Here is a 22,337-nt window from a genome sequence, read left to right as displayed (position 1 = left end):
AGACTAAGGGATAGTCCACACGAGGAGATTCAGGGAGATTTAGTTGCCTGGTGACTAATCCCCTCTTCTTCTGGGTGACAATCTCCCCGAACTGCCTCCAAGTGTCTTCCCATCTGCTATAATGAAAAGTCGCCTGTGTTAAAGCACGTGTCGCTGCGTTTTCCGAAGTTACCTCACAAGGAAACTTCGGGCGACTTCGGAAAACAAAGCGCTGCGTGTGCTTTAGCGCAGGCGACTTTTCATTATAGCGGATGGGAAGACACGCGGAGGCAGTTCTGGGAGATTGTCGCCCAGAAGAAGAGGCGATTAGTCGCCAGGCGACTAAGGGCAGGACTCGATGTTGCGTTTTGACCCGACACGTCACACTGCGACTAAACGCATGCAACGTGTCAGATGGTTTACTGAAAACGGAAGTGAAGGAGAAATCGCATGTTACAACTACATTGATCTGACTGTCGGATGAAATCGCAGCGCGCTGCAATTTGATCCGACAGTTGGATCAATGTAGTTGCAACATGCGATTTCTCCTTCACTTCTGTGCGATTTCATCCGACAGTCGGATTAATGTAGTTGTAACATTGCGACATGTCGGGTCAAAACGCAACATTGTGTCCTGCCCTAAATCTCCCCGAATCTCCTTTTGTGGACTAACCCTAAAGAGTGGTCACATGAGCAAACTGCACAGGAATAAGCCCTTGTGTGGCCTTTCAATCCTTCTGGACAGTAATTTGAATTTAAAATAAAACCTGCTAGCAAATTAGTAATAATTATTCCACTAAATCAGAAAAACTCTCCATTTTGGTTAAGGGCAATTGTACATGGGGTATTTTGGAAATCACACTTCCTGAAGGTGACAAAACACCAGAAAATACCTTTGTGTTGCAGATGATGATAATCACCATGTTAAACCAGCTGAACTGCAAAACTGCATGAAAATATGTAGAACAGCATATTGGTGCAACTATGCAATCTAATTGGTGCCACACATACAAAAGATACATCCTGTGTTTTTTGTAGGCTGAGAGAAACAGATTGCAGTAAAACTGCACTGACGAGTACAGATTATGCCTACCTGGCTTGGCTTCATTTGCCTGAAAATGCCTGCTCTGCCAAAAAAAAAAAAACCAGGCTGAGATTGGAGCCAACTCTACATGTGGCCTCAGCCTTAAGACTATGCCGACAGAACATTTTGTCCCCCATCTGTAAATCTCCTCTAGTGTTGGCAAAAACAAACTCCTAAATTACGTTTCTATGGGAATAAATGTAAATCACCAGTGGTAAATTTTTGCATTGTGTAGTGGCCAGAAATGAATATGTGATACATATGTTTTACCACCTGCAATGTATATTAAGCCTGGTAGGAACACAACTTTGGATGTTTTGTTGCCCGTGCTGGAGAACAAAATGCCCTGTCTGTCATTACAATTATGGAACATAATGGGGCTCCTTCATAAACACTGGGCAAATCAGCACCTGGCCAATAACCCATAGCAACCAATCAGTGATTAGCTTTTTTTTAAGCCAGCTCCAAGCAGAACAATGAAAGTAAAGATCTGATTGCTTGCCATGGGTTACTGCCCAGGTGCAAATTTGCCCAAGATTTATAAATGACCCCAATGAGTTTTGCCGCTTGAGGGTTTTGGGGCCTCCATCTATAACTGCTCCATGTGCACCCAAAAGTGTGCTTTTATTCGCTTGTATTTTGAGTGATAACATGCAGAAAGGGGTATTTTGCCCTGAGTACTAAGCCTTAAAACTGCTAACACAGAGAACAAATTGATTAACCAATGCTTATGCATTTGGATATATAAGGTGGAAAGAAAGAAATTCTGATACCTAAAAGTATCGGCTTCTGTTTGTGAATTTTTTGCTGGGATATGTGCTTGCACACAGTGATATTATAGACAGCCGGACATCCAAATCATCGTAGGGCTACCCAAAACATTGCAACATTTTTGAAACTGCTTATCAGTCAGTGTCCCACTGGACCACTATAACTCTTGGACCCCCAGCAGTCACATGGTCCTTCCTCGCATGCACTCGGACTGAACATTGACAAAAAAACACAGTTATTAAAAATCTCACACGAGCAATCAATCTTTTGCAGAAGGATGACACTAAACTTCCGGTCATTGTTTTAATGCTTCAGAGTACTGCCTTCTGTAAACAATTCTGCATTCATGCTTGTACAGAAAGTGAAAGCGCTGCTTTGTTTCTCAGGGAATTTCCATGGCTTCCATACAACAAAGAATAATTTTCAAGCCTCTGCTTTCATTTTCACAGTTTAGTTAAGCCTTGCTATGGTGTTAGACCTCATCACTTAGCCCCTAATATCAGTAACGTAACTGGAGGGGGGCAGGCCCTGGTGTGGTGATTTTTACCCGATATCGGACGATGCGGCCAGAAATTGGCAGTGCACGAGCTGCCGGGGGGCCCTGAGGGGGTGTGGGCCCTGGCCCAATTGCACCCCCTGCTCCCCTGGTAGTTTCGCCACTGCCTAATATGTTCAACGACAAATGTATCACACTTGTCATCAGCACTTGTGTTCTTGTTGGTTGGACAGATATAAACACAATGCCACAGTTGTTACACTGTCATCCTAGATTTGATTCCAAACAAGGCTCTACCTGCAAGGTGTTTCTATGTTCCCCTTGTGTTGGTGTGGGTTCCCCTGGGTCAGTGGTGTAACTACATGTTATTGGGATCCACAGCAAATTAATTGTAGGGCCCCCAATATATCCAGAGCTTGTCCTGTTTTATCAATATATGTTGAGATTGCTCATTAATTAGGGCCTCATGGGGCCCCTATAATTTCTGGGCCCCCTTGCAGCCGCAGGGTCTGCTTCTTCTGTAGTTACGCCCCTGCCCAGGGTGCTCTGGTTTCCACCAATACTCCTGGCTCAAGATAAAATTGTGCATGTGATAGGGATTTTGACTGTAAGCTGCACTGGGGCAGGGTCTGATGTCTGTGACAATTCCAACTATGGACCAGACTCAGTTCAGTGAGAAAAAGTTATTACATGTTTCATCAAGTGAACACTCAAGGACAAGATTCAATTCGAGGAGAAAAAATTCAGTTCTAGACTTTTCCCATAGACTTCAATAGAGTTTTCAGGTGATAAAATGTGAGATTTGAATTGCATCACAAATTGAATCTCATCCACAAGTTTTCACATGATAAACATTTTTCTCACTGAGCTTAATTTGGCTCTGAATTTCAAAGAGACAGACTCTAAAGGGGTTATTTACTAAACTCCGAATTCATTTTCGGGGCAAAATTCTGAAAAAATTGTGAAAATTGTATGGAAAAATCCGAATAAATCATGAAAATTGGATTTTTTCCTGCAAAGCAAATTTTTGGGAAAATGTAATAATAAATAAGTGTAAAAAAACGTTTGTAGCAGAAAATATTGAGATAAATTTGGACTTTGATAAATAACCCCCTAAGGGAGTTATTTACTAAACTCAGAATAAAAAAATCACGAAAAATTTGTGATTTTTTTTATAAAATCTGACTTTTAAAAAAAATCACACATTTTTTGTAATTTATTAAATCCCGGGGATGGAAAAGACTGAATCTGAAAATCCAGCATCTCAGACCTGTCGTGGTTGCATATAAATCAATGGGAGAAGTCCCAATGATTTTTTGATGTGCACTGGGTTTCGTGCAATACCCCAATGCAATAAGTCAAGGAAAAAATCTTGAAAATCGGATGGAAAAATCTGAAAAAAAACATGAAAATATGATTTTTTTCCTGCAAAGCAAATTTTCAGGAAAATGTAATAATAAATAAGCATAAAAAAACCTGAGTGGATTTGCAGCAGAAAATATTGAGATACATTTGTTAAATAAGTTCTCTTTATATACATATAGTGAAATCCACCAGAAAGGACTTCTCACCATATGATCTATAACTAACGTCTGTGCAGTAGGTCACCAAAAAAAACAGGGACATTTCTAGGCACAAGAATTCCTGGAAGAAAGAGTGGGATCAGTAAATGTGCCTGGAAATTAGGGAGAGTTGGCAACTATGGACCATGAACCCACAGATATACAGAAAAATAAGGCATTGATGTCAACAGGTCTGGATTTATATAGCAGGTGCCCTTAGGCCCGCTGCCGTTCATCACCCCCATCTAGGGTTGCCACCTTTTCTGGAAAAAAATACCAGCTTTCCTATATATTTATCTTTTTTCCCTATTAATAACATTGGGATCAAACATAATTTCTACCGGCCAGGTGGCAACCCTACCCCCCTCCCTTTGTGTATATGTGCAAATTTCAGCATCGGGTCTGGAGTACTGGGGATTGGTGCATATGAGATTTCAAAAACTATTGTATCTCCTGTGAATCCCCAGTGCTTCCTAACCAGATTGCCGCCCCCTAAAATTCTACTGCCCTAGGCCTGGGCCTATGTGGCCTCTCCACAAATCCAAGCCTGGATGTCAAGTTCATACTTTTCAAAGTACTGTACATAGGGTTGCCACCTTTTCTGGAAAAAAAATACCGGCCTTCCTGAATTCTTGGCATTTTTTCCTATTAATAACATTGGCATCAAGCGTCATTTTTACTGGCCAGGCAGATACAATACTAGCCAGGTGGCAACCCTATGTAGAAATGGAGCCAAGTACAGTCTGTTGCTGCGAAACGCATCAAGCTAGACGTGCTGTGTGCCCATCATTATGGATCAATAAAGATTTTGGACTTTAAAGCAGTCCGTTGGAGCGCCAAGAGAATCCAGTACCCGGAGACACATCAGGGTTGCCACCTGGCCGGTATTTGATCAGCCTGGCCGGTAAAAATGATGGTTGATCCCAATGTTATTAATAGGGTAAAAAGATAAATATATAGGAAGGCCGGAATTTTTTCCCAGAAAAGGTGGCAACCCTAAGACTAGCAGTGAGCCAGAAAGCAGTATTTTCTATTTATATGTACAAATGGACCCAAAGACACCAGACTGAAAGCAGGCAAGGGTCTGTGTTAATTGAAAACGTGCCTATATAACTAAAGTATAACTGACAGAAACATAGCGTAAGGCACAATTGGCCAAAGTGGAGAACACAGTCCACTGTCTGCAGCAGAAGTGTTACACATGTTGTGTGAGTGCACAGGGAATGTGTTTTAGTTGTACTTTAACAGCGACTTGGGTCAGAGCCACAAGCTGACGAGATCTTTACATGGAAGCCCCACTACTTCACAAACCCCCTCCCCCTCCTGTCTCTTTTAAGACGGGCCCCTAAGTCAGCAGTGCGCCGTGCGCTTGGGGTTGTGCTTTGCAGACGCTCCCTGCCTGGGTGTGTATGTTGTGTATTGGCAGCTGGGCGGCTTCGACTCCCTGACGCCAGAGAGTCCAGATCAATCCAGGCAGCCGGGGAGAGAGGAGGAGAAGGAGGGAGCCTCACATCCCGGGCTGCTGCTGGAGACACCGACAAGCTGCGGCAGTGTAACCGACCACCGGGAAAGGGCGATTTGTCCAGCAGGTAAGCAACATGGGAGGAATTGTTTTAAGTTGGGACCGGCTTCCTCCGCACCTCACTGTGAGGTCACGAGCTCTGCTGTAGAGAGTCCAGCCCTTGTCGCCATCATGTAGTGTCCCGTGTGCAACTTTTCCCCGCGCTCTAGGCGGACTAATGAAGCGCCAGGCTCACAGCTCCCGGACTGTTCCACTTCTTCTTCCTTATTATCTTTAGTATCTATTTGTAACGTTCCAGTTCGTGGGAAGCGGGTGTCGCCCTGTAGTTTGTGAATTTATTATATCGCTCCGCGGGATACGAGACTGCCTGTTATTTTATCGTTTCTATTTCCCCCCAGGTATACTTCATTGTCCCGCTCTCCTTGCCCCACGCTCCCGGCCTGCGGGAATTGCCATTTCCAGACTAGTGCGCAGTGTCCCCTCCCTCCTCTGCCCAACATGGATCTGCCCTGCAGCCCTGGAACTCCCCACTGCTGCCAATTAGTGTGTGAGAGAGACAGTGTGTGTGTCCCTTGTGTGAGCTCACGTGAGGCCCAGGCGGGGTACAGCGGAATGGAAGTGTTCCCTAAGCACTGGATGTGGGGAAGGGATCCGGTTAATAACAGGGACGGTTTTTATGGTAAAGGCATTTAGGGGGCCCTTACACGGAGGAGGTACTTAACAATTACAAATGACTGATTAAAAACAGCTTGGATGTGTAATTGTAGTTTTTGTTAGGGTCAGGGCACATTCGGGGAGATTAGTCGCCCAGCGACAAACCTCTTCTTCTTCTTCTTCGGGGCGACTCATCTCCCCTGCCTTTCTGCCGGCGGAATGGTACTCGGGGCGATTCATTTACTCGTGAGTAAACTTCGGGCCACTTTGGAAAACAAATTGCCCCGAGTACCATCCCGCTGTACATTTTAGCCGCCAGGGAGGCAGTTCGGGGAGATTAGTCGCCCCAAAGAAGAAGAGATTTGTCGATGGGCAACTAATCTCCCCTCAATGTGCCTGTGTGCCCTGAACATAAAATGTAAATCGACAGCAGGATGGCACTTGGAGCGATTCGTGTTCCAAAGTTGCCTCACGAGGAAACTTAGGAAAACAAATTGCTCCGAGTGCCATCGTTTACGATTTACATTTTAGTTGGCGGGAAGGCAGTTCGGGTAGATTAGTCGCCCCGAAGAAGAGGAGATTTGTTACCGGGCGACTAATCTCCCCGAATCTGCCCGTGTGCCCTGAACCTAAAATGTAAATCAACATCGGGATGGCACTCGGAACGATTCGTTTTCCGAAGTTGCCTCACGAGGAAACTTTGGGTGACTTCGGAAAACGAATCGCTCAGAGTGCCTTCCTGCCGGCGATTTACATTTTAGCCGGCGGGAGGCAGTTCAGGGAGATTAGTCGCCCCAAAGACGAGGAGATTTGTCGATGAGCGACTAATCTCCCTGAATCTGCCTGTGTGCCCTGACCCTACATAGACCCCCAGCCTAGCTGCCCCCCCCCCCGGCAAATGCCCCATCTCTTTACTTACCCCTCCGTACAGATTCTGTCCATCGAAGTTCATGGGCGCCATCTTCAGCCGCTTCAGTAGTCTTCTGAATTTTTGAGTTTCGCAAAACAGAAAATTGCTCCAACTGCACATGGGCAGTCATGCCGGTCTTATTCTGAAGAGAAATCCGCTGGACAGAAACTGTAAACAGTAAAACATTGGGGGTAAGAGGTGGGGGTCTATGTAGGGTAAGTTTTTTTTTTTTTTTTTTATTAAGGGTTTGTTTCTCCTTTAAAGGGTGTGTTCACCTTTAAATGAACTTTTAGTATGATCTAGAGAGTGGTTTTCATTTTTTATTATTTGCGTTTTTTTGCGTTTATCTATAATTTAATTCAGCAGCTCTCCAGTTTTTGGTTTCAGCAATCTGGTTGCTAGGGTCCAAATTACCCTAGCAACCATGCATGTATTTATACAAGAGACTGGGATATGAATAGGAGAGGGCTTGAATAGAACTATGAGTAATAAAAAGTAGCATTTGTAGCCTTACAGAGCGTGTGCTTTCTAGATGGTGACCCCCATTTGAAAGCTGGAAAGAGTCCGAGGAAGATGGTGAATAATTAAAAAATGAAGCCTAATTGAAAAGTTGCTTAGAATTGGCCATTCTAGAACATACTAAAAGTTAACTTCAAGGTGAACCACCCCTTTAAGCTGGCAAACACCAGGGAAAGTTGTTAAAGCATTAGTGCTGCTGGCTGGGTATTACTGATTTATATACCCCCCTCCCCCATTGTAGCAGCGGCACCAATTCTCTGTCACCCAGCCAGACCATATCACCTAGGCTTCCACACTGCTTTAACTACCCTGCTGTGCAGCTGCATTTCTTACCCAAGCAGTACCCCAAAAACACACATAACAGCGATTCCTCCAAGCCTATGGCTCTGTCTATGTACAACTTCCAGGCAGCGACAAACTGTACTCGGCTCCGCTGACTGAGGATCGTGCTGTATGCGACGCGTTGCAGTGAAGTTTCTTCCCTTTTGGATGTTGAGGGGGAGAGGGGATGCAGCGTCATGTCGCCTGTGATGCACAGAGGCCCCATTGTGTAAGAGCTCCTCTCTGCTCCCTCATTCCAAGCCCAGTCCTGCACTGCTTTATTAGCTCGAGGTGACTGTCCCATTAAACTGATTTAAACGTTCTATGTTCCTTTGTGCTGCATGTGTGTGTGTGTGTGTCAGGATTCTATACAGTGACGAGGTTCCCTTGTTGTGCAGTGTGAGGCAACTTCCAGTGTAGTATGAATGGCGCACACACCTAAAGCAACACAATGTGAGTGTGCAGTGATTGTGCAGAAGTGGTGATTCAGGAGGGAAGTTGCTTCCTGTCGGATAACAATAGTCGCACAGTGCCAGGCTCAGGATGTTGTTTGTTGAAGCGCATGTCATGTCACCGCTGCCTGCATTCCCAACAAGTCACCCCGACCCTCCTTTGGGCTCCTTTTCCCTCCCATACATTGGAAGAGGCCAACTAATTCACATAAACCCATAAATAGTCAAAGAGCACCCCCCAAAAAAGCCCTAAATATTCTTACTAGACGTTAGTTTGTGCATAGTCTGCACCATAAGTTTAGAGGTTGATCTAAGACAGGGCTGCCCAAAAGGTGCATGGGGATCTACTGGTAGACCTTTAGCTGGTGATCAGTAGATCTCAAGACACTGCCAATAAACAGCTTGTCTAAATCACCCTCCTCTTTCAAGGTTACATAAGAAATAGTTGCTTTTTAAAATCTAGCAAAATACTCGGGATGCACCACTTTTTTGGATTCGGCCGAACCTCTGAATCCTTTGTGAAAGATTCGGCTGAATACTGAAACAAATCTTAATTTGCATATGCAAATTAGGGGTGGGAAGGGGTAAACATTTTTAACTTCGTGACAAGTCACGCAATTTCCCTCCCTGGCTCTAATTTGCATATGCAAATTCGTATTTGTTGCGGCCGGGCAGAAGGATTCATCCGAATCCTGCTGAAAAGGCCAAATCCCGAACCGAATCCTGGATTTGGTGCATCCCTACAAAATACATTTTTTTTCATAAATCATTAAAGTAATATTTTCTATGGAACAGAATGCTAACAATGTTTTTTAGGATGTAGATTATAATGGGACAACATCACTAAAAGTAGACCTCGCATTGCTAAAGTATGGGCACTCCTGATTTAAGATGTTCCCTAGAGAAATGCAAGGGTTCTCTCCGTTGCAGTCCATAGCTTGTACTCCTATTGCTGTCTAGTAATCTGGACAGCACTGTATCATTTTTTTTAACCAGACCTATAGGATCACTGCTGTATATTTGATGTATAACTAGGCAGCGGTTTTGTTTCTGTCAACATCAGGTAATAGTGCATTTCTTGCCAAGAACCATCCTGTACCCTAAAACATAGTATTGGTTTCATTGATCTCCGTGAGACATGTCACATTCATACTCTTGACTCCTCAAGATTTCTTCTACTTTGTGCTCTTTATCTTCATTATATTCAAAAGCAATATTTGTATCTAGAGTAAACGGGAAGATCCACTGTTTTCTTTTAACATGTTAAAAAAACAGCAGTACGTGTTGTAACAATGGCATATTGAATGAGAAATTTTGTATGGGATGTAGTGTATCCTACAGATAACCATGTGTTATTGACACATGCCTTTAATAATTTTGCATGTATTCTTAATTACTTATGAGTTTTTGTTTTTTAAAGGCAGCACTGCATTTGGTCAGGTTGGAAAGACACCAGCTTCAATACATGGTGTTTGTTCAGTGTTTACGTTTCTTGGTGGATGATAATCTTTGTTGCTTTGTGTGTGGTAAACTTTTATTTTCCTAGACTGCACCAGGAGTGTTTGTTGCTGGTGATATATTGAAATACTTTCAGACCACCTGTATGTTGGAAAATAAGTTAAGTAATTGCAAGTGAGCAGCTAATAAATCTTAAAGGGGACCCATCGCCCAAAATAATTATTCCAAATGCTATTTTATCATGTTAGTCAAGCAAAATGAACTTTAATTACACTATATCAATTATCTGAATTTTGTTTCCATCAGTCTGGGAATTCATAATTATAGCAAGCAGGCAGGAGCCATTTTGTGGACACTGTTGTTAAGGCAAGCCTTCCATCATCTTAGAATCTTGTTTGTGCACCAGAATGGGGGAGCTGATGTCCTTCTCCATGCCCTGGTTACACAATTAAATGGTTGAGAACAGGGGAATGTGTGGAGAGCAGTGACATCTAGGAAGTGCTAAATGGAAAGTGAAAGTAATTGTCTGCCCCGCCTCTATGCCTTAGGCATAGAGGCGGGTAAGACAATATTTGATTGACAGCTGAGATTTTTAAATGCGTTTACAACAGCTATGAATGCTAAAATAAAAAAAAAAGAATTAGGATTTCATGTTTCATTTGAAAGGGAATTTTATACAGCTTTTTTTGGATGGTAGACAAGTCCACTTTAACATACTTTTAGCTGTTCACTTCCTTTCTTTGTTGTACAGTTTGATCTTAAGAGAATTTGCAAATGGTCTAAGTTTGTGTAATTGGCAATTATTTTTTTGAACCCTCTCTCATGGTTCTGCTCCTTCAGCTGATGGTAAAGTACAGTTCCCAGAATCAAACTGCAGCCATAAGTAGCAACTACAGGATGTCGAGGGCAGTTACACAAGGAAAATTTCACTCCACGTGGCCAGTAAAGTTCCCTAAAATACCTTTACATTGAAGGGCCTGGGAATCATTACGTCCAAAACTTACCAATGGTAGTAACAAGCATGGGAAATGTACACTCTTAAGAAAATAAATGAGGAGCCAGATGCAAAATGTAGAAAAAGTTGCCAATTTTTTGTATTTTTTATTTTTGCAGTGTGCATTCCCTTGGCTTTTTTTAAATGGATTGCAAATCTTACCATGGGTGCTATTGCCCCTAAAGATTTCTGTGGCAATGTATGGGCACCACACCAGGTAGTACTGCATACGACCTCCCCCACCCAGACGTTGATATAGGTGAATTCAGGTTGAGAAATATGAGAATGGGTTAATTTGCTGATTAGCCAAGGCTTCATATTGGCCTTATGGACGAATTGAGAAAATAGTGCCTATGTTCAGTGCATGTACATGAATAACTGGTTGTGTTTGTGTGCTGGTTATTGTTCTTTTATTCCTGACACTGCCATAATGTATCATGCATTCTCAGTTTCATTGAACATTTATGGTGACAACACCTTGCAAAGCTCAGGGCAGGGTATCAACCATTGTTTATAGTGCCTGGGAGACGGTAGCCTTTACAAATCCACTATATGCGTGGTTACGGTGGTTATGCACTGGCTTAACCATTATAATAATATAACCAAATTATCACCTGGTCTGTGGATGATTAACTGATGAATAGCTCACCATACACATGTATGCCTAATAAAGTTGTTACATTATCCCGAACAATTTGACCTAATAGAGAGAAGCCCCCCCCCCCGTCTAGTCCAATTGTTTTGTCAATGTTACGGGGAGTTAAAACATTTACACTTTGAAATATTAATATCATTGTATAAGGCATTTTCTGCATTAGCACTTGGCATCACAAAGGGTGGCATTATGCAATTCAACATATAAATAAATATACATACGTACATACATACATACTAAAGCAGGCAGGTTACCTCTGTAAACGACTTAAAATTTAGTCTTATAGTTTTGGTTTGCCAGAATTAAGGTCCGTCATGCCTTGCCACACCATTTTTTTTTTTTTTGGGTGGGGGGGGGATCACACTGGTTTGATCCACGCCAGGCTTCATATGGCAAGTTTATGAATTTATCTTATAAAAGATTTCCTTGTCTGTAATTTGGCTAAAAAAAGGCATCCCGGTTTGCAATATAAAAGAATCTACTCGTTTATTCAGTGCCATTGTATAAATGAAATGGCTGCAATCATGTAAAGTAGTGTTTGTCACACCTCTCTCACCTGTGCATGAGACTGTTGGCCGGGTGGGGGGTGTATATCTATAGTCAACTACAAGAGGTCCTCTGCACTCAACCCATTATCACTATATTTAAGACAGAGACATTTTGTGCATACTGCTACTAAAATGTGCATTTTTTAGTAGCAGTATGCACAAAATGTCTCTGTCTTAAATATATTGATAATTGGTTGAGTGCAGAGGACTCTTGTATTTGTCTATATGTATTTTGTGGTCACACCCTCATTGCACCCCCACCTAATGGTTTTAAAAAATAGTGGTGAGCACAACTTTCCCTTGTTTGTTATAGTTATACAGGAGCAGTGACCAGCTCCATGTTGTAGCTCCCACCCTTCCCAGCTATAGTCAGGTGATCCCACTGGTGTCTAATAAAAGGGCAGCCAAGTTTGGGAGTTTTACTTTGAAAGCAGCTAGTAAGTTGCAGGTAAAACTTAGTCCCTTTGTAAAATGTATAATTAAGCAATTGAATTCTTAATAAATCAGATGAAAATTAAGCGTAGGACTGGCCAGATATGGGATGACTTTGACGTAGTTGGCCAGCTTAAATATATTGCAATATATGGACAAACAATCCCTGTGTTGTTTAAAGGGTAAGGCATTTTTTAGTAGCAGTATGCACAAAATGTCTCTGTCTTAAATATATTGATAATGGGTTGAGTGCAGAGGACCTCTTGTAGTTGACTATAGACACACACACACACACACACACACACACACACACACACACACACACACACACACACACACACACACACACACACACACACACACACACACACACACACACACACACACACACACACACCCCCCCCCCCCCCCCCAGAAGAAGGCTTGCACTCACATGTCTTACAAAGAAATCATGGTGTTTATTAGTCAAAAATAAGAACTAACCGTTTGTCTACAGTGCTAGCCGAAAAGTTAGTTTTTATTATTGACTAATAAACACCGTTATTTCTTTGTTAGGACAGGACTACACGGCCGATTCCGACGCGCTGCGCAAAAATCACAGGCGTTAAGTCGGATGCAATGGAAACCAGGTAAGTAATGGCAGTGTCGCATTGTTGATGCGACGCAACACGACTGTCTGATGCAGACACAGCGTCTGCATCCGATAGTCACGTTGCATCAACAATGCGACAATTACTTACCTTGTTTCTGTCGCATCCAACGTGACGCCTGCGATTTTGCGCTGCGCGGCAGAATCAGCGGTGTAGTCATGCCCTAAGACCTGTGAGTGTGAGCCTTCTTCTGATATATAGTGAATAAAGTACCCCCTCTTGTAAAATATAAGGATATTATAAGTTACCGAGGAGTTTCATGACCATATAAAAACACGAGGCCGAAGGCCGAGTGTTTTTATACAGGTCATGGAACTCCGAGGTAACTTATAATATCCTCATATTTTACAACTGGGGGTACTTTATTAATTATAATACACAAATTTTAGTGAGTCATGTGACAGAAATTACATCACTACTCACCGTTTATAACTGATGACATCACTACTCACCGTTTATAAGGATATAATTTACAAGATATTCATAGCTTTTGTGTATTATATATATATATTCGTTACATGTGAGGTGTGACATAAAGTTTTTGAACTTGCATTTTCTTGATAAGATGAATTTTAGAGATTTATCTTTATGCGGTTGCTGTAAACTTCACCCATGCTTCCAGGTTGTGGTTAAAAGGGCTCCATCTGTGTAGTCTTACACATCTAATGGAGGGCTCATCCATGCCTTTATAAATAATGTAAACAGTATCTAATGGAGAGCCTCTGGGGACTGGGAGAAAGCATCATTACTGCGTTTTAGGCTGCTCAGGATTTCAGATTGATTTACAGCACAGATCTGGTGCAAAATGATACATCAGGGCGACAACGGGTCATCCTGCAATAGTGTTCTGTGTTTGCTTGCTACTACTCTAAACACAGTGCAAGTGGATTTCTACTCCAAATCTGTTTGTGGGCATCATTTATATGTTGCTGCCTTTCACAGGGGCGAAGAGCCTTTCCATTTCTCTGTAACAGGGAGCATTTTCCTTTAATAAATAGTGCCGTGCATTTTCATCTTTCATCATGAGTTTGTGGGTAAATGTGTCAGCCTGTAGTGCTATCTTGAGTATGAAGTTTCTTGCTTTCCGAACAATCAGAAATAAAATGACTGTATAATTTTCTTTTCCATATTTAAAGGCAAACCTTGCTGGGAAATCATTTTTATTAATACCATCACTTATCTGAATTTTTGTTTGAAATATAATAAATGTGTGTGTTTAAAGCTGACCATAGAGGTGCAGATTTTATTCTTAGTGCAACGAATGCTCGTTCGTTTGTCTAGATCTACCATTAACCATTCAGATTAAAATAAGTTGGGGAAATAAATCAGATGATGTTCTGGCAATTGACAGATGGCAATCATACAAATGTCATGCCTGACCAATAGTAGTGACAGTCGCCCACTGACATTGTCAGGCAATACATGTAGAGATCTTATCGGTAGCCAATATAAATCTTTTAACCTGTCCAATCGGCTAAATGACAAATTGCCATGGTATGAAAAATGTCAGGATGCACACATGACCCAAAAAGCGTACAAATCTTTGTTTAGTACGACTGTGTCTTTGCATCCATGGCCAGCTTAATCCATGTGAATTGCATGCAAATGCCTCCATGAACAGTCTGCCTGCAACAGAACATTTCCAAAGCCTGGCAGACTGTATGAGTGGGCTCTGACTTCGTATTCTGTCTTCAGCAAAATTATAAACCCTGTTAGTAAAGTCCCCAGAAGCGGTAGGAAGGGCTAATGCTGCAGATTGTCAATGAGAGACAACTTTTGCAAGCTTTCATGTACCCAGAGATGTCATGGAAGTGCACATATGAAAATACATAATTACTGAAAATATATCTTTATTAAAAATGCATTTGGATATAAATATTCTTGTTGCAGAAGGGATTTTTATGCCTGTCAGTCTATCAAATAGCTCCACAGCCTACCTTCTATGTCTTCACCCAGAGCGACTGCGTCGGCCCAGGTGCAGAGACACTTGAGTGGATTTTGGGGCTAAAATGCGTGAGTAAGCATTTTGGTGCCAAGATCTGTTCTATGTGGCTGTTCACTGGCTACAGATGCAGACAAACAACTGTGGATGCTGGCAGAATGTCTGTCTGATTCTTGGCCTGTGCTTATACAGCTGAGAAACAACCCAGTGAGGTATTCGCCTAAGTCTCCCATTACTTTGCTCATGCCCTCCCTGTCTGTTGCCACAGGGTGACTTAGCAATTACTGTTTATATTTGTCTAATCTTTAGTGAGAACCCCAATCGTGCATAGATCATATGTATGTTTGAAAGCAGAAGGCTATCTAATTGCGATGGTCTGCACATTGTCTTCTTTGATTTTCATTAAACTGGTTCATGTGCAAAGCTGAAGGCTGATAGCTGTTCCATGCACAATAAGGCTATTAAGTCATGCCGCTTGCTGTACTGCTCATGCCATGTACAGGACATCCTGCAATAAATCACTCTATCTGTACTTCATCATTTCAGCTGCTTTTGCTTAAAGGAACAGTAGTTGGCCAGCTTAAATATATTGCAATATATGGACAAACAATCCCTGTGTTGTTTAAAAGGTAACAATATATTGATAATGGGTTGAGTGCAGAGGACCTCTTGTAGTTGACTAAAGGAACAGTAACACCAAAAAATGAAAGTGTTTTAGACTAATGAAAATATCGTGTTATGTTTCCCTGCACTGGTAAAACTGATATGTTTGCTTCAGAAACACTGCTATAGTTCATATAAACAACCTGATGTGAAAAAAAGGCTATATGGCACACGTTAAGTAGTGGATAACAGATAACACCACTTATTTTCTACAAAACCTATCTGCTGTGTAACCTGAGCATTTTCTCTGTGAATGGCTGCCCCCCATTGCTACACAGCAGCTTAATTATATTCTAAACAATAGTAGTGTTTCTGAAGCAATAGAAGTTTTACCAGTGCGGGGCAACATTGCATTATATTTTTTATTTATTTTTTGGTGTTACTGTTCCTTTAAAGAAAATTTAAATAAGCTGGTTCGGTAAATATGTTGCCTTACTTGGTAATTTTCTTTAAGGGTTAGGGCACTGGGGCAGATTTGGGGAGATTAGTTGCCCCGGTGACAATTCGCTACTTCAGTCGACAATCTCCCCAAACTACATTCCCCTACCTGTCCGCCGGCTATAATGAGAAATTGCCAGCGGGATGGCTCTCACTGTTCTTTATTTTCCTAAGTTGCCTCAACAGGAAACTTTGGGAGACTTCGAAAACGAAGCTCCGTGAGTGCCATCCCACTGGCAATTTTTCATTATAGCTGTCTGGAAGGTAGAGGAAGGCAGTTTGGGGAGATCGTCGCCTGAATAAGAGATTTGTCGTCGCGGCGAATAATCTCCCCAAATCTGTCCGTGTGCCCTGACCTTAAGTGTCTCTTTTTCAAGTAACATTTGTATATTTAAGAGGTATGCTATTTTTTTTGTCAAGGCTAGACTGTTGGGAGTGACATTCCTTTTTGTATTATGGCTTCTAGTTCAGCAGTAATGACTTATCACCGTTGGCATCTATTGGTGTCTTCAAATCACTGAACAAGGATTATTGCTTCAGTCTGCATTATGTTTGTGCTTGTTTCCATCTACACTTTTCGGACCTGCAAAGACTCCAAAGAACAGTGCAGGAGAAATTAAATTTTAAGTAGAGTGCCTTCTCCCATGAAGAATAACTTTATAATAATCCTAGCATGGCTACTCATCATGTATTCTCACTGTAACTTGCTGCTGTAGTCAAAGATGACTGCTTTAATTGTAAGTTTTTTTTACCTTTTAACCTTTTGTGCACCTGCAATGTGGAGGGTTTAGTGCAGTTGAAAAGGGGGGAACCATCCTCCAGGCCAGTTGGTATTCAGATTAGGAGTGGTAACAAGTGATGGAGGAAGGTCTTTTTCCCCACGAAAAAAACGCCCATAGACTCAAATGTATTGTGCGCTAAAAGGTGTTCGATTTGGAAGTGCCGAAAAATACACTCTGAATCTCAGCCTGTAAAACATTTGAATTGAATGAAAATGAAGAAGGCAATTTTGCACGATTATGTGATTTAGATGTTTTATTGGCAGAAAACAAGTTTGACTTTAAAGCTCCCCGATGCAACGATTTTTCTTGCCGAACGACCGATTTCAGGGAAGTCTGACCAATCCTTCGAAATTATTGTGCGGTTAGTGGGATTCGAACGATCGTACATCTTACGATTTTTCGGCCGATATCTGTCAGGAAATGGATCAGCCAGGTCAAAAAATCTTTGGCGGTCCCAGTGCCATCTATCTATGTTTGCAGGGCCAAGCAGGCAGCTCCCTTTTTTTTTCCTGGCAAATTGGTCTTTTTAGTTTATGGTCAAATTGTATGATCGTTCAGAGTAAATCGTGGTCTCACGATGAGGATCGGATCTTTTAAAAATCTCCATCTATGGCCAGCTTAATACAAGGGTATCTTTAGATGTTTTGTTGCCTGTACTGGAAGATACAAAATGCCCTATGTGCTTTGTTTCTGCTCTGCTCTTTCACTTCTTGTTCCTTTTTGTTTTTATTACTTTGATTCCAGTCCAAAATATGTTAAAATAATTTTATTCCTCCAATTTCTTCAGATGAGGTGACGCTTAATTTTCAAATCGAAACTACCCACCTGATAATTTTGTAGTGGACCGGGATTCTGTGATAACTCTCTCTTCTTGGATATGCAAAAGAAAAAAAAAAATGCACCAAATCCAGGATTCTCTTTGGGATTCGTCCATTTCCTAAAAATCACGTGACTTTTTGTCACACAAACTAGGAATTTTTTTACCCACACACTCCGCATGTGGTTCCCTTTGTTCCCCTAATTTTTATATGTAAATTAGGATTTGGTTCAGTATTCACCAGAATTCCAAAATTGTGCATTCCTAACTCCTTTGATGTTACACCCAGTGGCCTCAATGCAGGTTCTTGTTTTTAAATTCCTGGCTTGGGGGCAAGTTTTGGTTGCATAAAACCAGGTGTTCTGCCAAACAGAGCCTCCTGTAGGCTGCCAGTCCACATACGGGCTACCAATAGTCTATCACTGCCCATAATTGGCACCCTTGGGAACTTTTATGTAACGCTACAAGATCTGAATGTGGCTCACAGGGTGGGGATACCTGCGCTAGTGCTAGACCTAACACATCATGGGCATGTTGGTTTCCCTTCATTTTTTGATATACTACACTTAATTACTAGGATTGCTAATTTGGTATGTCCATGTTGATTGCTTGGTTACCCTAGCTCTTCCCACCTCTACCCAACCCTTAAAGGAAAACTATACCCCCCAAACAATGTAGGTCTCTATTAAAAGATACTGAGTAAAACAGCTCATGTGTAAAACCCTGCTTCATGTAAATGAACCATTATCATAATAATATACTTTTTTAGTAGTTTGTGCCATTGGGTTATCATAAATAGAAAATTGCCATTTTAAAAAATAAGGGCCGCCCCCTGAGATCGTAAGATTCACTGTGTACACATACAAACCACATGTAAGGTCACATGAGCCAATTAACAGACAGAGTTCTGCCTTTTGCTTCCTCACTTCTTCCTGTTACAGTTAGTGTTGTAGTATTTCTGGTCAGGTGATCTCTGAGGCAGCACAGATAGAGTCATGAAATGGTGAATCAAGGCAAGAGATGTAAAAGGGCAATATTTATGTAAATATATATTCCAGTTTGGTAAGATTCTTTAATATGTCATTCAATTTGATATAAACTATCTGTTGCTTAAGTATTCATTTTGGGGGTATAGTTTTCCTTTAACCAACAATCCGTGCACAATTTTTTATTTTTTTTTGTTATTCTAAAGGGATTTTGTCATGATTCTTTTTAATTCTAAATTGCATTGTTTACACTGCAAATAATTCACTTTACAATACAAAATTTCATTCCTGAACCAGAAAGTGTTTTTTTTATTTTTTTCCCTAAGTTTTTTAATATTAGTGTGTAGACAGCCATCTCCGATTATTTTGCCTGGTCATGTGCTTTCAGAAAGAGCCAGCACTTCAGTATGGAACTACTTTCTGGCAGGCTGTTGTTTCTCCATAAAAAATGTAATTGAATGTGTCCCAGTGAGACCTGTATTTTACTATTGAGTGTTGTTCTTAGATCTACCAGGGAGCTGTTATCTTGTGTTAGGGAGCTGCTATCTTGTTAACTTTCCATTGTTCTGTTGTTGGGCTGCTGGGGGTGGGGTAGTGATCTCACTCAAATCTGCAGTACAGCAGTAAAGAGTGACTGAAGTTTATTAGGGCCCAAGTCCCTGGGAAACTGACAATATGTCTAGCCCCATAATAATATGGTAGAGTGCTTCCACCCCTGATCATGTACCCTTTGTGGTACCAGGTGCTACACCGGAGAACCCACTCCTGCCGTGTGGGTCATGTAGATACGTAGAAGAAATTCCAGTGGCACACTGAATGCTGAAAAAAGTGTTAAATTTATTCACCCAAATACATACAGACAAGGGCAACGTTTCGGACCACTCGGGCTTGACAAAGGGCCCGAGTGGTCCGAAACGTTGCCCTTGTCTGTATGTATTTTGGTGAATAAATTTAACACTTTTTTCAGCATTCAGTGTGCCACTGGAATTTCTTCTTCTAAATATGTCTAGCCCCATGTCAGATTTCAAAATTAAATATAAAAAAAATCTGTTTGATGTTTTGAGAAATGGATTTCAGTGCAGAATTCTGTTGGAACAGCACTATTAGCTGATGCTTTTTGAAAAAAATAAAAATTCCCATGACAGTATCTCTTTAAACTGCAAATTCAAGTGGGCTATCGAAAAGGTTTTGTTTAGGTAGTGGTTTATAGATTGGAGGAAATATTCGTGTCCCTTCCTATGCTCCACCTGTGTAGTTGTAAGAAAATGTGTCGTCATCTTTTTGCATCAGCATTCTCTGTCTTTGTGTCATCTATGCAACTGAATAGTCTGCACTCTTTTTTTATTTTATAATCACGTCCATCTCAAAGCCGTCCCCGAACTTCAATGTCTCCTCCATAATACCATGGGAAGAACCACCCGTGTTGCCACTCCTGTTTTTATTTCCCTCCCCTGACTTTTTGAACCATCCATGGAAAACAGGTGGTGTTTTTATGAGTGAAATGCACATCTGTATGGGTGTGTGTATAAAGAAGTACAAAAGCAGGATAGCCGCTAAATATAGATCTGCCTGCTCAGTTGTAATTGCATAATGTAATCAGGGTCCTCTGCAACGGAAAGGCATCCATACTGCTCGCAGGCATCAAAGGAAACATCTTTCCAAGCTGTATCCTTCTGCGGAGCAACACTTGGTCTCACACCACACTCTCAATTGTTGAGCCACTCCTCTGGGAAGGATAAAGAATGTCTTTCTTTTGTGTCATGTTAAACAAGCACTTCCTCTCTTCTGTAGCATGTAGAGTTGGAAGCAGCCTTTGCAGGTGAGGTGGAAAAAGATAAGGCAGTGGTTTATTCAGCTGAATTGGGTAAACCATAAAAATAATTATGTATTATTATAATTTTGTTGTGGTTTTGTGTGTTCTCTTGTCTGTCAGCCTGCCAATGTTTCTTATTCTGTTGAACCCTTTATTTATTTACAGTTTAATCTGAATTTTAAGAAAGGGAAGTTTAATAACTTGGAATAGATTTGATATATTTTGAACATAGTGCAGAAGAGCTAGGACAGTGCCATCAAATGTATTACATGTAGCGGGCTGGCTTTTCATGTATCATGAGGGTTGTTTTCAAATAAAATATTACAGTGCAGTCGGCAGACGCTTCAGGAGGCCATAAAAATCCTTTGGAGTTCTACATCTGGCCCGCAAGCCTCCAGTTGAACTGAGCTAGCAAATTAAAATTTCTGAAAAATGCACCAAATACAGGATTCGGCCTTTTGCCCGGCCGATCCGAAATCTAATTTGCACAAAACAAGGAAGTAAAAAATGTTTCCCCTTCCCACCCCTAATTTGCATATGCAAATTAGGATTTGGTTCGGTATTCAGCCGAATCTTTTGCGAAGGATTCGGGGGTTCGGTCGAATCCAAAATAGTGGATTCAGTGCATCCCTACTGAAAATACCAGCTTCAAGCAGTATATTGAGAAATGCAGTGTGACCGGCTGCAATGCAAGGAGTTCTCAAGGACCTGACACAGCACCTGAAGCTGGGCCTTCTAACAGGACTGTGGCAAAAGGATGGAGAATATCTACTTCATAAGAATTCTGAAGTTCTGTTAATAAATGATTATTTTATAAATCCTGAGAGTGCAGATTCTTCGTGAAGTATGACGTGTGGAGGCACTGTGATGTATTAAATAAATTTGTGACTTTTTTGAAAAACTGAGTTCTTGTCCTCTTAGAATTATATTGACCAAGCACCGAAAAGCAAAATCCTGTGACGGAGTGCAGGTACCATACGTATTATCAGTAGTAATGTAATGATCCAAGCTTTCAATCTTATGTAGGCAGTAACAAGGGTATACCCTTCGTGTTCGTTACTTTACACATGGGGCGGCAATGGCAAAAACACATACACCCCCCCCCCCCCCCAATATGTAATAAAAGTCATGAAGTTGGCCGAGGTGCACTAACCCATAACAACCAATAAGATATTGTCTTTGAAACAGGTGACCAGTAAATTCTAACTGCTGACTGGTTTCTATGAGTTACTGCTCCTGGGCAAACTTGGTGCCTTTTATTACATAACCCCCATAGTCTGAAGCTAACCTTACTTAAGGTATAGTACTTCTTGAAAGGATAACTATGCTAATATATAGGAAGTCTTTACTGGATTACCAATATAACCCTAAGGGCCTATGCAATTATAGCAACCATTTATCAGGTAGCATTTACAGGTTACCTGTTTAAAAAGAAACATCTCCTTGTTTTCTGTAGGTTACGGCTACTGGGCAAACTTAGTCTCTTATATTCCATATGGAGTTGTTGTCTTAATAATATAAGCAAAATTGTTACTGTCCAGACAGCTTAATATGTAGTATATGCCTTTGTATAGCAACATATAGAAATTTCCAAGTTATTAGTAGCACACAATAGGAAGACTATCCCAAAACTATTCAACAGTTGACTTTCTCCTTTAGATGTGAAAAACTTAATTTGGGCACCTGAGGCCCTTTTTGCTGCGTGAGAGGAGAGTTCTGGGCCACCCTGGTGTTTGACACCCATCCCAGTAGAGTGGATGAAGAATGAGAATGTTGTTGCAACAGTTGCACTTATGTAGTTCCAAGAGTGACTAAAATGAAAAATTAACCTTTAGTTACCAATCTTGACACGCTGTCTGCCCCCCCCATCCATTGTTTTATTAAAGGAG

General features: G+C 41.4%; 1 protein-coding gene across 1 annotated transcript in view; it reads left to right on the top strand.

The window, feature by feature from the left end:
* Window positions 1-5,271: 5,271 nt before the first annotated feature.
* Window positions 5,272-22,337, top strand: part of smad1.S (SMAD family member 1 S homeolog) — a gene marked incomplete at its 5' end in the record, with an annotated part of 53,767 nt that continues 36,701 nt past the window's right edge. Inside the window, 1 exon segment of the mRNA NM_001090886.1 lies at window positions 5,272-5,481.

The sequence above is a fragment of the Xenopus laevis genome, chromosome 1S (assembly GCF_017654675.1).
Source record: "Xenopus laevis strain J_2021 chromosome 1S, Xenopus_laevis_v10.1, whole genome shotgun sequence".
Lineage (NCBI taxonomy): Eukaryota > Metazoa > Chordata > Amphibia > Anura > Pipidae > Xenopus > Xenopus laevis.
This window is presented reverse-complemented; position numbering and strand designations above follow the sequence as displayed.